Below are 14,718 nucleotides of genomic sequence, written 5' to 3' on the forward strand. Positions count from 1 at the left end.
ATGGTTCTGCATAGGTGTCATGTGATTTTCTTTCTTAAGGATGTCCCTGAACTACCTCTGTCTGTCACATGTCTTACATTTGGCTCCGACAGCTTTTACTCGGACCTCGTTCGTTTCATGTCGGCGATTCAAAGTCCGTCTGAATTTCTTTGTCGTCTGTCCACTTGTAGCTTCTCGTTTGGTCCATTTTCCGAATTATCAAAATACAAAGCTTGTGGAAATTAAATGTGTGAATTAAATATTGGCGGTGAACAGAATGAGGAAACGCTGCCAGTGTAATCCACCACTCAGTGTTCTCTAGCACACAGCCCCGCCCCTTAAAGTTTCTGGTAATCTGGAAAGTACTACCTCCCTACCAGGAACTTAAATTCGGGGCCGGGGGAAAGGAAAGTCATTTACCTGGGTAATTTTCGGTGGAAATGCACCAGGAACTTTGAAAGTTCAGGGTAATGCACAAAGTTCCTGCGGTGGAAAAGGGCCTATTCACACCTCCTTATAGCCCCTGGTCACCCTGCTTTCAGCCTCTACTAACTTTTTAGCCCTTTTGGGAAAAATTCCTTTGATGGAGATAGAATGGAATGAAGTTACACTTTAATGTATCCTGTTTTTCTGCATACTGTATCCATTCCATTATCCATTATCTTCCGCTTTATCCGGGGCCGGGTCGTGGGGGTAACAGTCTAAGCAGGGATGCCCAGACTTCCCTCTCCCCAGACTCCTCCTCCAGCTCTTCCGGGGGGATCCCGAGGTGTTCCCAGGCCAGCCGAGAGACATAGTCCCTCCAGCGTGTCCTGGGTCTTCCCCGAGGCCTCCTCCCGGCGGGACATGCCCGGAACACCTCCCCAGGGAGGCGTCCAGGAGGCATCTGAAACAGATGCCTCCTGAAGCCACCTCAGCTGGCCCCTCTGGATGTGGAGGAGCAGCGGTTCTACTCCGAGCTCCTCCCTGGTGACTGAGCTCCTCACCCTATCCCTAAGGGTGCGCCCAGCCACCTTACGAAGGAAACTCATTTCGACTGCTTGTATCCAGGATCTTGTCCTTTCGGTCCTGACCCAAAGCTCATGACCATAGGTGAGGGTAGGAACGTAGATTGACCGGTAAATCCAGAGCTTCGCCTCTCGGCTCAGCTCCTTCTTCACCACGACAGACCGATACAGCGACCGCATCACTGCAGACGCTGCACCGATCTGTCTGTCAATCTCACGCTCCATCCTTCCCTCACTCGTAAACAAGACCCCAAGATACTTGAACTCCTCCACTTGGGGCAGGGGCTCCCCACCAACCCAGAGAGGGCAGACCACCTTTTTCCAGTTGAGAACCATGGCCTCGGATTTGGAGGTGCTGATCCTCATCCCACTGCTTCACACTCGGCTGCAAACCGCCCCAGGGCACGCTGAAGGTCCAGGTTCGATGAGGCCAAAAGGACAACGTCATCTGCAAAAAGCAGAGATGAAATCCTGTGGTCCCCAAACTGGACCCCCTCCAGCCCCTGGCTGCACCTAGAAATTCTGTCCATAAAAATTATGAACAGAACCGGTGACAAAGGACAGCCCTGCCGGCGTCCAACATGCACCTGGAACAGGTCTGACTTACGGCCGGCAATGCGAACCAGGCTCCTGCTTCGGTCATACAAGGACCGGACTGCCCTTAGTAAAGGGCCCCGGACCCCATACTCCTGAAGCACCCTCCACAGGACACCACGAGGGACACGGTCAAACGCCTTCTCCAAATCCGCAAAACACATGTGGACTGGTTGGGTGAACTCCCATGAACCCTCGAGTACCCGATGGAGGGTATAGAGCTGGTCCAGTGTTCCGCGACCAGGACGAAAACCGCATTGTTCCTCCTGGATCCGAGGTTCGACTATCGGTCGGATCCTCCTCTCCAGTACCCTGGAATAGACTTTTCCCGGGAGGCTGAGGAGTGTGATCCCCCTGTAGTTGGAGCACATCCTCCGGTCCCCCTTCTTAAAAAGGGGGACCACCACCCCGGTCTGCCAATCCAGAGATACTGTCCCCGACGGCCACGCGATGTTACAGAGATGTGTCAGCCAAGACAGTCCCTGCACATCCAGAGACTTAAGGTACTCAGGGTGAATCTCATCCACCCCCGGTGCCCTGCCACTGAGGAGCTTGTCAACCACCTCGGTGACTTCAGCTTGGGTGATGGACGAGTCCATCTCTGAGACCTCAGCCTCTGCTTCCTCCATGGAAGACGTGACAGTGGGATTGAGGAGATCCTTGAAGTATTCCTTCCACCGTCCGACAACATCCCCAGTCGAGGTCAGCAGCTCCCCACTTCCACTGTAAACAGTGTTGGTGGGGAACTGCTTTCCCCTCCTGAGGCGCCGAACGGTTTGCCAGAATTTCCTCGAGGCCGACTGATAGTCCTTCTCCATGGCCTCCCCAGACTCCACCCAGACCCAAGTTTTTGCCTCCACAACCGCTCGGGCTGCAGCACGCTTGGCCTTCCGGTACCCATCAGCTGCCTCCGGAGTCCCACGAGGCAACAAGGCTCGATAAGACTCCTTCTTCAGCTTGACGGCATCCCTTACTTCTGGGGTCCACCACCGGGTTCGGGGATTGCCGCCACGACAGGCACCGGAGACCCTGCGGCCACAGCTCCGAGCAGCCGCTTCGACAATGGAGGTGGAGAACATGGTCCATTCAGACTCAATGTCCCCAACCTCCCCCGGGATCTGGGAGAAGCTCTCCCGGAGGTGAGAGTTAAAGACCACACTGACATCTGACTCTGCCAGACGTTCCCAGCAGACCCTCACAACACATTTGGGCCTGCCAAGTCTGTCCGGTTTCCTCCTTTGCCAGTGGATACAACTCACCACCAGGTGGTGATCGGTTGACAGCTCCATCCCTCTCTTCACCCGAGTATCCAAAACACGCGGCCGGAGGTCTGATGACACGACAACGAAGTCGATCATCGACCTCCAACCTAGGGTGTCCTGGTGCCAAGTGCACTTATGGACATCCCTGTGTTCGAACATGGTGTTTGTTATGGACAAACTGTGACTAACACAGAAGTCCAATAACAGAACACCACTCGGGTTCAGATCGGGGAGGCTGTTCTTCCCCATCACCCCCCTCCAGGTCTCACTGTCGTTGCCCACGTGAGCGTTGAAGTCACCCAGGAGAACAATGGAGTCCCCAGTCGGAGCACCATCCAGCACCCCTCCCAAGGATTCCAAGAAGGCCGGGTACTCTGCACTGCTGTTCGGCCCGTAGGCCAAGACAACAGTGAGGCACCTGTCCCCGACCCGAAGGCACAGGGACGCGACCCTCTCGTTCACCGGGGTGAACTCCAACACATGGCGGCTGAGCTGAGGGGCTATGAGCAAGCCCACGCCAGCCCGCCACCTCTCACCATGGGCAATGCCAGTGAAGTGGAGAGTCCAGCCCCTCTCGAGGGGTTGGGTTCCAGAGCCCAAGCTGTGGGTGGAGGTGAGCCCGACTATATCTAGACGGTATCGCTCAACCTCCCTCACAAGCTCTGGCTCCTTCCCCCCAGCGAAGTGACATTCCATTTCCCAAGAGCTAGACTCTGTGTCCGGGGATCAGGTCGTCGAGCCCCCTGCCGTCGACTGTCACCCAATCCACAATGCACCCGGCCCCTATGGTTCCCTCGGCAGGTGGTGGGTCCACCGAAGGATGGGCCCACGTCGCTCTTTTGGGCTGTGCCCAGCCGGGCCCCATGGGCAAAGGCCTGGCCACCAGGCGCTCACTTTCGAGCCCCAACCTCAGGCCTGGCTCCAGGGTGGGGCCCCGGCTGCGCCATACCGGGCAACGTCACGGTCCTTGTTGTTTTCTTTTCCATAGTGGCTTCTGAACTGCTCTTAGTCTGGCTCGTCACCCAGGACCTGTTTGCCTTGGGAGACCCTACCAGGGGCATAAAGCCCCCGTCAACATAGCTCCTAGGATCATTCGAGCACTCAAACTCCCCCACCACGGTAAGGTGGCAGTTCAAGGGGGAGTATACTGTATCTTTATTCTTTATCTCATGAAGACCCAGTGTTACTTTTCTGGCAGTTCCCAAATGACTTTTTTCTTGATATTTAGCATTTCTTAAGTGACTTATGACGATTTATTGTAATATTATCCTCTTTATTTTAGTTTTTTCAGTGTAAATCATGTATTTTCCTATATTTAATTCACTGATCATGAAGATGTTCATAATAACTCAGAATAAATTATTATAATTATAATACATGCAAATGACCAATGACCAAAACCATCTACAGATAAAAACTGTTTTAATACCTGTTGATCCACTAATCCTATCAATACATGTAAATAATTGGTGTAAAATACAATTTGTCATCTTGTCATGGTCATCAGATATGACCCATTTGGACGTTCAGGGAGTCCGTAGTTACCATGGAAACATCGTCATCTTCTACAACATTGATTCACCAGTCAAACCCATGGAGTTGGATCAATGACAGTGGATGGACACACTGGGGTTATGTTCAGTTAATGACAGATTTTGTTGAAAAAGTCATTTTTTTCCTCATTTTTTTCTTCAACCTTTGAATTTACTCTGAACTTTTATGACCATCAAAAGTCATTAAAACAATGGTTCTGCAATCCAGTCCTAACTCCTGTGTGTATCATGTGACTGAAACAGACAGAAAAGAAAACACGGAATGAATAAAAGCACTGTTTTTCACAGAACAATGACACAGATACTGATGGAAGAACCGAAGTGATTTTGATTTTTATCCAGAAAACATGTTAAATGGATAGATATCAGCTGTGAAATTAAACTACTATGAGCTATTGTTGTTGTTCTCATTATATTTGTCCAAACAAATGGACCTTTAGTTGGACCAGGCATTAAAATTAACAAGAAACTGAAGAAAACAAGGGTGGTCTAATATTTTTTTCCGCCACTAAGTAAATTGAAAATATAAGAAAATATAAGATATTCACTGAAAAATCCCAAATGCAGACGATAATATTATAATAAATGGTGATAAATTATTCGGGAAAGACAGAAAAATCAAACAGTTGTGGGTTTTTAAGGGTTAATTGATGTCTTTACTTTTTCTCTACATTTTTCCAAGCATTATTTCATAAAGTGTCTTTTTCTTTATAAAGAAATTTTACCAGTTAAAGGAAGACTTTTCAGAGCTCTTCCACTGTTTAAACACCATTCTGAACATTGAAGCAATTCTCCAATTATTCCACTCTTTTCACTCGTTTAAATTCTCTATTAGTCAACGCCACCGCTTGAGGTCGACCACACTATAGACCTAATAATGGGGTTTTCAGTCTTGGATTCTCTCTCTCTTCTCTGTGAGCACATGTTAATGCATTGATGTTTTTCTTCCTTTCTGCACAGAGTGTTGTCATTGATGATGCCTCTGCTGCCAGAGTACAGAAGCTGCTCCTGATCGTCACTCTGGTGTCCAACTTCCCACTCATTATTGTGGCTCTGGGCGCCATTATGCTGGCCGTGTTCCTCGTCCTCCTCGTGCGTGCCCGTAGGCAGCAGGTATGAGACCGGCTGTTGACCTATTTCATGCTAACAGCTTGCAGTTTCCTTGCTTCGGCCTACGGTGCAACATACATTAATTCTGTGTAATTAACTGGGTTGCTTAACGACACACTAAAGCACGGTGCATGTGTGTATCACTCTGTCTCTATGCAGAATGAAGTTAAGCGCATTGTGTTTACCAAGGCTCTCTATGCTGTAAGTTTACTTTGCTGCTGTTTTTGCTTTGTCTGCCTTATTCATCCTTCTGTCTCACTGTGGGTTTTTATTTCTGAACATCTCTATACACCTTTTATTTCATATTTGGGCCAATATCACTATAAGGTGCCTTTGTGACCATGACCATGAACACACTGCAAAATTATGAAATTGTGGGGTTTTATTATGAATGGGCAAACACTTACACATATATCAGTTCAATTTTAAGGCTCTTGAAATGTGATTTTATTATTTTATACAATTTTCTTTGAGGGAATGTACATGATTTGTGCATGTCCCTCACACTGACCTTCTAACTTTAGAGAGTTAAATGTAAAAAATTAAATACTTTTTAGATGTTGTCATTATATTCAACAAGTGTTTCAATAAAATAAGTCATTTTGGTAATTTACATTTTATTTTCATAATAATATTTAACATTCTACACATGTCCACCCTGTCACTTCAGGGGAACCTCCCCTTTAATAATCTGGTTGATGACGTCACAGATGACATCATCATCATCATTTTGAGTGTCTTCAGTAGAAACATAGTCTACGAGAGCATTTAGTATTTACATTTCAACATTTTAATTATTTTGTGTTCATACGTAGATGTGGTTAAACTTAGCATGTCTACCCTGTCACCACAAAATATAATTTGATATAAAATTTTCTGAAATTCTAAATATATTTGTCGAACGTAACACAGTCCTGTTCAAAGATGACCTACTTTACCAACTCCAGGCTCAACATGTGGACATTAAATACTAACTTTAGTAAAACTGTCCACCCCGTCACTTATATTTACATGTACAGTCATGGAAAAAATTATTAGACCACCCTTGTTTTCTTCAGTTTCTTGTTCATTTTAATGCCTGGTTCAACTAAAGGTCCATTTGTTTGGGCAAATATAATGATACCAATAAAAACAGCTCATAGTAGTTAAATTTCACAGCTGATATCTATCCATTTAACATGTTTTCTTGATAAAAACCAAAATCACTTCAGTTCTCCCAACAGTATCTATGTCGTTGTACTGAGAAAAACAGTGCTTTTATTCATTCCATGTTTTCTTTTCTGTCTGTTTCAGTCACATGACACACACAGGAGTTAGGACTGGATTACATAACCAATGTTTTTGATGACTTTTCATGGTCTAATAATTTTTTCCACGACTGTATTTGTTGGTAACAGGGTGGACATATTTGGTTCATATTACTTTGTCTGCTTGCAAAAATGAATTAATAAAAATGTAAGAGTTCAACCACCATGCATTTCTGACAGTCTACAGTTGACTTAACACATTGAACAAATAGTTAAGTAGAAAATCTCAAGTTTTTTTTTTTTGTTTTTTGTTTTTTTTTGTGGACATTTTGAAGTATGAAAGGCACCTTATAGTGATATTGACCCATTTAAGGAAGACACATTAATATATTTTACTAATACTAATTGACTAATAAAACACTGTGTTTCATTGATGCTCATAATTAAAAATGGACTATGTATTGATATTGTTTTTTCATTCATTGTAGACCGCTGGTGAAGAGGACACTTCTTACACTCCAGTCAAAGACAAGGATAAGGACGATCCACAAAACGGCACCTACATTGGTTTGACACCAAAAGTCGATCAATAAGCTTGACGTTTTGTAGATCCACAAACCAGGTTTTCAGGACAGAAAAAACAATATCACGGTTATACTTGGAATCCTTTTCCAATATTATGCTTGGTAGAGGGGAATAGGGGTGGGGAATAGGGTGGGGCAGTGATTTTAGTGTAAAACACTCAAATTGACTCCACTCTAATCAGTATGAACTACCTAAGGATCATGATCCAGGTCTAATAATGGGCTGACACTGTGAAATGTATGTGTCAAGAGCTACTTTGGTTTTTATCTTGTAGATAGTGTAAAAAGATAAATAATCATTAGGCAACAGGTTTTAGTTGTGGTCCTAAACAAACAAAACGTGATATTCAAAAGAGGGTTGGATGAAAGAAATATTAATGCTGTATGGTCACCCCCTTGAGTATGTTTACATGCACACTAATATACCCTAGTTCCAAATCTGACAGAATATCCTACATTTGACAGATAGCATAATCTGAACAAGGCCTTTTTCTGAATCAAGAATTTTCCAAGAACATGTGACATATGTAGGTGTTATTCTGATTTTATGAGAATTATTATTATTTTTGATACATATACAGCACATTTGGAATATGCGTCTCATTTGTGTGTTGTACCACAGGTTGAGACCCAGCTTCATGTTTACAGTCAGCTGGAGAAAAAAAGAGAGAAAATCTATGTTTGTCATCATCGGGAGCAAAAACAACTATTAAAAATTTTGACAGGATATTATAGTTTTTTGGATATAAGCAAATATCAACCTGAGGCTGAAAGAGGGAGATTGTGTTCAAAAGCTGGAACATTTGTTACCTACATATAATTGAGGTACAAATGGCAATATTAATTTCATTAGTCATATTAATCTTTGCAGGAATTTTGTCTTTTTTTGGAAGAAAAATTTAATATGTAGTGCATGTAAACATAGTCATTCTCTATTTCCGTCCGTAGTTTTGCTTGTTTTGACCTTAGAGAAGAGAGACAGACTACTATGTAACAGCATGCAGTGGGTTATTTGAGGCCAGGGTCATAAACTGTGAGGTTTTTTTCATATCATACATCACTCTCAGGGGGCCTCGGTTTAGATGTCAAAGCGCGAGAGAGGAACCACAAAGCTTTGTGTCATTATTGAAGAATCACTTCAGTATTACTGTGTTTAAATGGTCTTTAATCCAAAACTAAATGTTACAAAACATTTCCACAACTCACTGTTAATTCTGTTCCTGCACTGTAGTAAGAGGAATGGACGTGCACATCATAATCGCTATATACCTGACAAATTATAAGGTGTGATATGGCACATGTTTGTACATACATACGTACATACAGTGAAAGCAGGGTGCATCATTTTCTAAAAAAAACAACAACAAAAAAATACACTTTTAATATCAATCTGTCCCTAATCTTTTTTTTTGTTACAAAAATTAAATATTAAGGCTGAATACTGGATTATTTGGATCATATTTGTGTGGTCCAATCATTCAGAAACAAAAAAAGCAATCAGTTTACAATCAATCTGTTACAAAAAAACATCAGCAAATGAAATGGACTGTTTTCAATTTACATCAGTTTTGCATAAACAAAAATCACAAAATCACCATTGTCTCTTATACAGAATAAAATAGATATAGTATATGTGTAATATATACAGTATAAGTAGTATATTTTCAGGATTGAAATGTGCAAAATCAAAACCTGAGGTTGAAATCCATTCAAATACTGAAGTAACCTCCCATATCCAGATCTTTCTCCACCTTCATACGCTCTGTGTCAGCGCTGTAGATTGGTCTGCTCACCATCTGTCATTCTGAATACAGGTAGAAGTTCTCTGGGTTTGTGCTAGTAGTTCTTTAATGGTGCTGAGTGCAGGATGCTGCTTCATTTGTGCTTGTGGAAAATAATGTTGGAAAAGAATCTGTTTGGGTGGAACATGTGTCCATTAGGTAGCGCGTTGTAGTATTACAATGACTAAATTCCTCCAAAAGCAAACATCAAAAATATAAAGTTTTACATCATTGTCAAAACTTAGAATTTTCACGATAGAGTCGCAGGTCGGAAGTTAATGTTCTGTCACATAGTGAGAGGAACTTTCAAAGCAATAACACACAGAAACACAATCCTGCTCCTGTGTGATGGAAATATTCCCTTAATCCATCTGAGTATTTCCAGGGCCACACTACTTATGCACATGAGATTTTGTCTCTAAAACCTGGACTGGTTGTTATATGACCTGCACTTGCAATGGGAAATCCTTACACTGCAAATTATTTGGTTCTTACCAAGATAAAAAACAAAAACCATAGATTTAGAAGTGTTAGATAATTTATCTTGTTTTAAGAGTTAATTTCTTATTGTAAGTGTTCATACATCTGTAGACATACTTATTTCTAGATGTAACAACCTTAATTCAAGAAATCTTGTCAAGTGGAATTATCTTGCTGCATGGACAGATATTTCACTTGTTCAAAAAATTGATTGGAAGGAATGTTTCTCGGACCAAAAAAAGAGTTTGTTTGAGGTGCTCTTTGGAAAAAGGGATTCATAAAGTAGATACCAAACTGGAAGACAAATCCAAGGCACTCTCTTTAAACATTAAAATGCCTTTATTAACATGGCACGGTCATATCTAGACCCCATGGTGCCTTGGATTTTTCTTCCAGTTTGATCGAGTTCCAGTTTCACTTGTTTTGAGAACCTTTTTCCTCAGATTTAGTGTTTTTATCTTGTTTTTAGACCCCTTTTTTGCAGTGTAGAATCAGGATTGTTGGATTGTTGGAACAATCCCAATAGACTTTCGCCTTGTAAGATAATGTAGCCTTTATTTCTTGCTGTAGAAACGTGTCCTAGTAGGGACACTGTAGAATGCCTGAGGGCCACATCCAGGGCCTCCTCTGGAACGCCCAGAACAGGTGCCAAAGCTAAACACTGAGCCACCGCATTGACTGCAACAGCACATCAACATGTGTTACTAATTTCCATTTCCATCTAAATGCCGTAGGAGGCCTTTCCTGTGAAGCGCTGTGTACAGTTCCAGCTGATACGAGGAGATGGAGTTCAGCCAGTTACGTGTGTGTGTGTGTGTGTGTGTGTGTGTGTGTGTTCCCTCCTCTGTGTCAGAAACTCTGCTGTGAAAAAGGATTATTACACCACATATCATAAATACCACACCCTGTTTCTCAGACAGCTCTGTTCTTGCTACATACTCAGACTCGGGGATCTACCCTTTAAATAATTTTTGCATCGTTCTTGACTTTGATCGTTGGAACAAAATTGGACCTGGGACAGATTAGTAGTAAAACCTGGAGGGAAATGATGCACCCTTGAAAGAGTTGAACTGCTTACATTCCTCTCAGTGTGTGAAGGGAATGAATATCAGTCAAACGCTGTATATTTTGGATACTTTTAATTTTTGTGAAATAAAAGTATTTTGTTTGTAAATGTATTGCAGAATTGTTAGGTGGCAAAAGATATGTAGTTCTTCACTTTTTCATGTGTCACATGCTTATACGAAACACTGATATTTCTCTATCGATTATCATTTCACAAAGTATCCTTCAAATTGTAACTGTTACTTGATTGTTTTATTGTTCGCATTGAGCCTTTTTGTTTCAGCGTTAAATGCCTTAAAACTAGGGAGGCCTTGTGTGTTTTTTGAATGTCTTTGAATACTGCATAGATTTTTATGTCGGATGTCAACCTGCGTTCGCTGAAGATCAAAATGTTCACGTTGATTCAACAGCAAAGTGAGACTGTGTTACAATATGCTGTCGTAACGCTTTTACAGGAATCATTGTTACTGGTGTTTTCTTTTTCTTCTGCTTTTTACCGTGCAGTTTTCACACCAACAGACCTAGTCTCCAAAGTGCCTATTCTTGTCTCACCACTACCAAACCGTCAGAGCGTCATACACTTTGAGCTCCGTCACTTCACCTCTTCATCACATACACTAAAAGTTGTAACATCATCGGATATATGAGGTGAAGTTGTAATGCAGGGCTTTCAAACTCATTTTAGTTCAGTTCCACATTCACCCCAATAAGTGGGCTGGACCAGTAAAATAAAAGTAAAATTACATTATGATAGTGTTTACATCTACAACGTTTCCTTAAAAATCTGAATAACATGAACAACTTGAAATGTCTTCAGAAAAACAAGTGCAAGCCTCAGTTTATCATGTACACATGTGCGTTACAACTTACTTTACAATTACAAATACACAAAACAATAACAGGTATAATATTGGTAAAATTGCATTTACTTTTCTTCAGACATTTCCGGTTCATATTTGTTCAGGTTATCCACATTTTTTGTAAAAGGATAGTTTGTTAATATAAACATTTTCTTGTAATTTTACTTTTTTTACACTAAAACAAAGATAAAATCTGCAGTTGTCATTATTTATAGGTTATTATGATACTATTTTACTGCTCTGACCCAATTGAGATCTAATTGGTTTGTATGTGGAACCTGAATTAAAATAATTTCTACACCATTGATTGTTAATATCTTCAGTGTAATTTTTGCATTTCATAAATTCATCCTACGGGCCAGATTGGACCCTTTGGCAGGCCGGATTTGGCCCCCAGGCCGCATGTTTGACACCTGTGTTGTAATGTGTCCTTTAGAGAATTTTTTTTTTTCCTTCATTTTTATAGTTCTGTGTTCTAAAATACTAGGAAATTAATAAAAATAGTTATTTTTTGCGAATTGTACAAAGTAGTATTGTTGATTTAGACAGGCTAGTGTAAACTCAGTGCTTTTTTGATGCAAAAACACAGTATTAGAAAATGCAAGTGTAGAGGAAAGCATTTGTTCTCCAGGTTAATAAAACCAAAACCAAACAGCAGAAATCCTCATGCGGACTCTTCACTGTGTTTCTTCGTGCCATACTTTGATTTGACATGCTCATATTGCTATAATAACAACTTCTAATTGCCAGTTTGTTGACATGTTGACTGTTAATACTGTTTTTACTGAATACACAAATAAAAGTAGTTTCCATTCATCTTTTTCATCCTTGCTTGTAGCTTCAACTGGTTGAATGGTTTGTGTGATAGTAGTGAAATCTGGTGGAACGAGTATTGAGATCAGTCACTAAAATAATGACTATATATATATATATATATATATATATATATATATATATATGATCTTTTCACTTGATGTTTAAGGTGAGCTCATCTGAGTTCTTACATACTCTTAATCATAAATTATCAGAAGGTTGTAGCATTACTGTCCTGTGTCCTTCTCAGGAGGTGAGAAAAACAGGCCTGTTTCAGCTTCCGATGATGCATTTTAACCCATAATCAGACCATAAACTTGCCTTTCATACAAACAGTGAAGTCATCTTTTCCAAGTGTCAGCAGCGCCTGTTTTTTCAGGAAACCTCAGACTCCAGGTTTACCATCAGTACAAGTGTTTAATTAAACCAGTCATTACCTTCAACATATAAATCAATCAAATTTTATTTATATTGCGCCAAATCATAACAGAAGTTATGTCATGACACTTTGCATATAGAGCTGGTCAAAACCAGACTCTAAGCCAATTTACAGAAAGCCGACAGAATTCTCCAGGAGCAAACACTAGTGACTGGTGACAGAGGAAGGAAAAAAGTACCTTTTAGGATCAGCCTGGTTTGGTTCACTGTCCAACATCCATCGCAATCAACTAAACAAAATGATAACAATGTGAGTTTAGAGTTAAGGTGTGGAGAATAGACAAGGATTTTACTGGAAAAGAAAAATGTGCAATGTTTCTGTTTTTGCACAGTTTACACTTGAATGTTCTGAGATGTGCATTTAAAAGGGCTCATTGGAGCCTCTGATATTGTTAAAATGTTCATCTTTGTTACCAAAATGTGTTTGTCGTTCTAAAAAAAAAGTCACTTTATTGTCATAATTGTAAGATAATTGGACATTTCCTATTTTTATTTGGAAAAATGTTGTCTTGGAGCAGTCTTGTTGAATTTATTTGTATTGTTCAAGCAAAAACCTAAGATATTTTTTAATTTGCACAACAAATTATTCAAGGAAAAGCGAAAAGTATTGTTACAATATTGATGTTTCTTTCAATAAAAGTTATAAAGAAGAAGAACCACTTTTTTATATATATATATATATATATATATATATATATATATATATATATATATATATATATATATATATATATATATACATACATACACACACACACACACACACACACACACACACACACACACACACATATATATATATATATATATATATATATATATATTAGTTCTTGCATACATCTACTGATGCACCTGAACACATCGTCATATATATATATATATATATATATATATATATATATATATATATATATATATTTTTTTTTTTTTTTTTTTTTTTTTTTTTAACTTTAGAGATCAGTTTACAGATACTGTCAAACACATAACACAATACATACAATACATGAGAGGTGATACAGATACAAAAATAGAATACTATAATAGAATGAATATACAGTATGTACAGAATACATGTTCAAAAATTCATATACAAAAAATTAAATAAAAAATAATAATTTCTCAACCAAACTTTCATTAAATGTAAGATGACGCATTAAATATCTTATCATAGCTATCAAAAAATGTTTTATTCTTTTTATTATTAACAAGGGCTAATGATATATAAAATGAGTTAAATTCAATTAAAAAATTAGGAAAGGTTGGTTTGGAGGCTGAAATGTTTTGCTTATGAATGAAATATTTTCCCAATAAAATGGAAAAAAACAAAACTAAAGCAAACACTTATTATTTTCATAATGACATCTTTCAGGGAAAAAAACACTCTAGTTTTTATTTTATTTTATTTATTTATTTATTTTTGAACAATGAACATTGAACAGTATATATACAGAATAGTATACACCAAACAAGGGTAGAAAGTTTCGTAATTCACAGAATATTTTACATTACAAATATATAGAAATACATGTAAGTAAAAACATTAGGAATAAATAAATAATACATAATAAAAACAAAAATTGCTTGAGGTATAAATAGAAATTATACAAATTAAATAAGATTATACACTTGACATATTTTTTGTTTTATTTGCTTTAGAATTCATGCTGTTCCTCAAATTGTCGACATAATTGGAAAAAAGGGCTTTGAAAACAGTCATGTTTGGACGTTGATGTGCAAATTTGGAGCAATGAATGTGAAATTTGGCAAAAATAATCAAAAGGTCGGATACAATTTTTTTCTGGAGTTATTTTATCAATTTGTGATAGGCCAAATAAAATGTGTTGAAAGTTCAATTTACATGAAGAGTCCATTTTTGTGTTTATAAAATTATTTAAATCAATCCAAAATATATGTGTGTAGGTGCAATCCCAAAATAAATGACAGA

General features: G+C 39.5%; 1 pseudogene; it reads left to right on the top strand.

Moving 5' to 3' along the window:
- The window catches only part of LOC115429059 (lysosome membrane protein 2-like), a 48,743-nt pseudogene extending 40,518 nt beyond the window's left edge, over window positions 1-8,225 (top strand).
- Window positions 8,226-14,718: the final 6,493 nt, after the last annotated feature.

The sequence above is a fragment of the Sphaeramia orbicularis genome, chromosome 12 (genome assembly GCF_902148855.1).
Source record: "Sphaeramia orbicularis chromosome 12, fSphaOr1.1, whole genome shotgun sequence".
Classification (NCBI taxonomy): Eukaryota; Metazoa; Chordata; class Actinopteri; order Kurtiformes; family Apogonidae; genus Sphaeramia; species Sphaeramia orbicularis.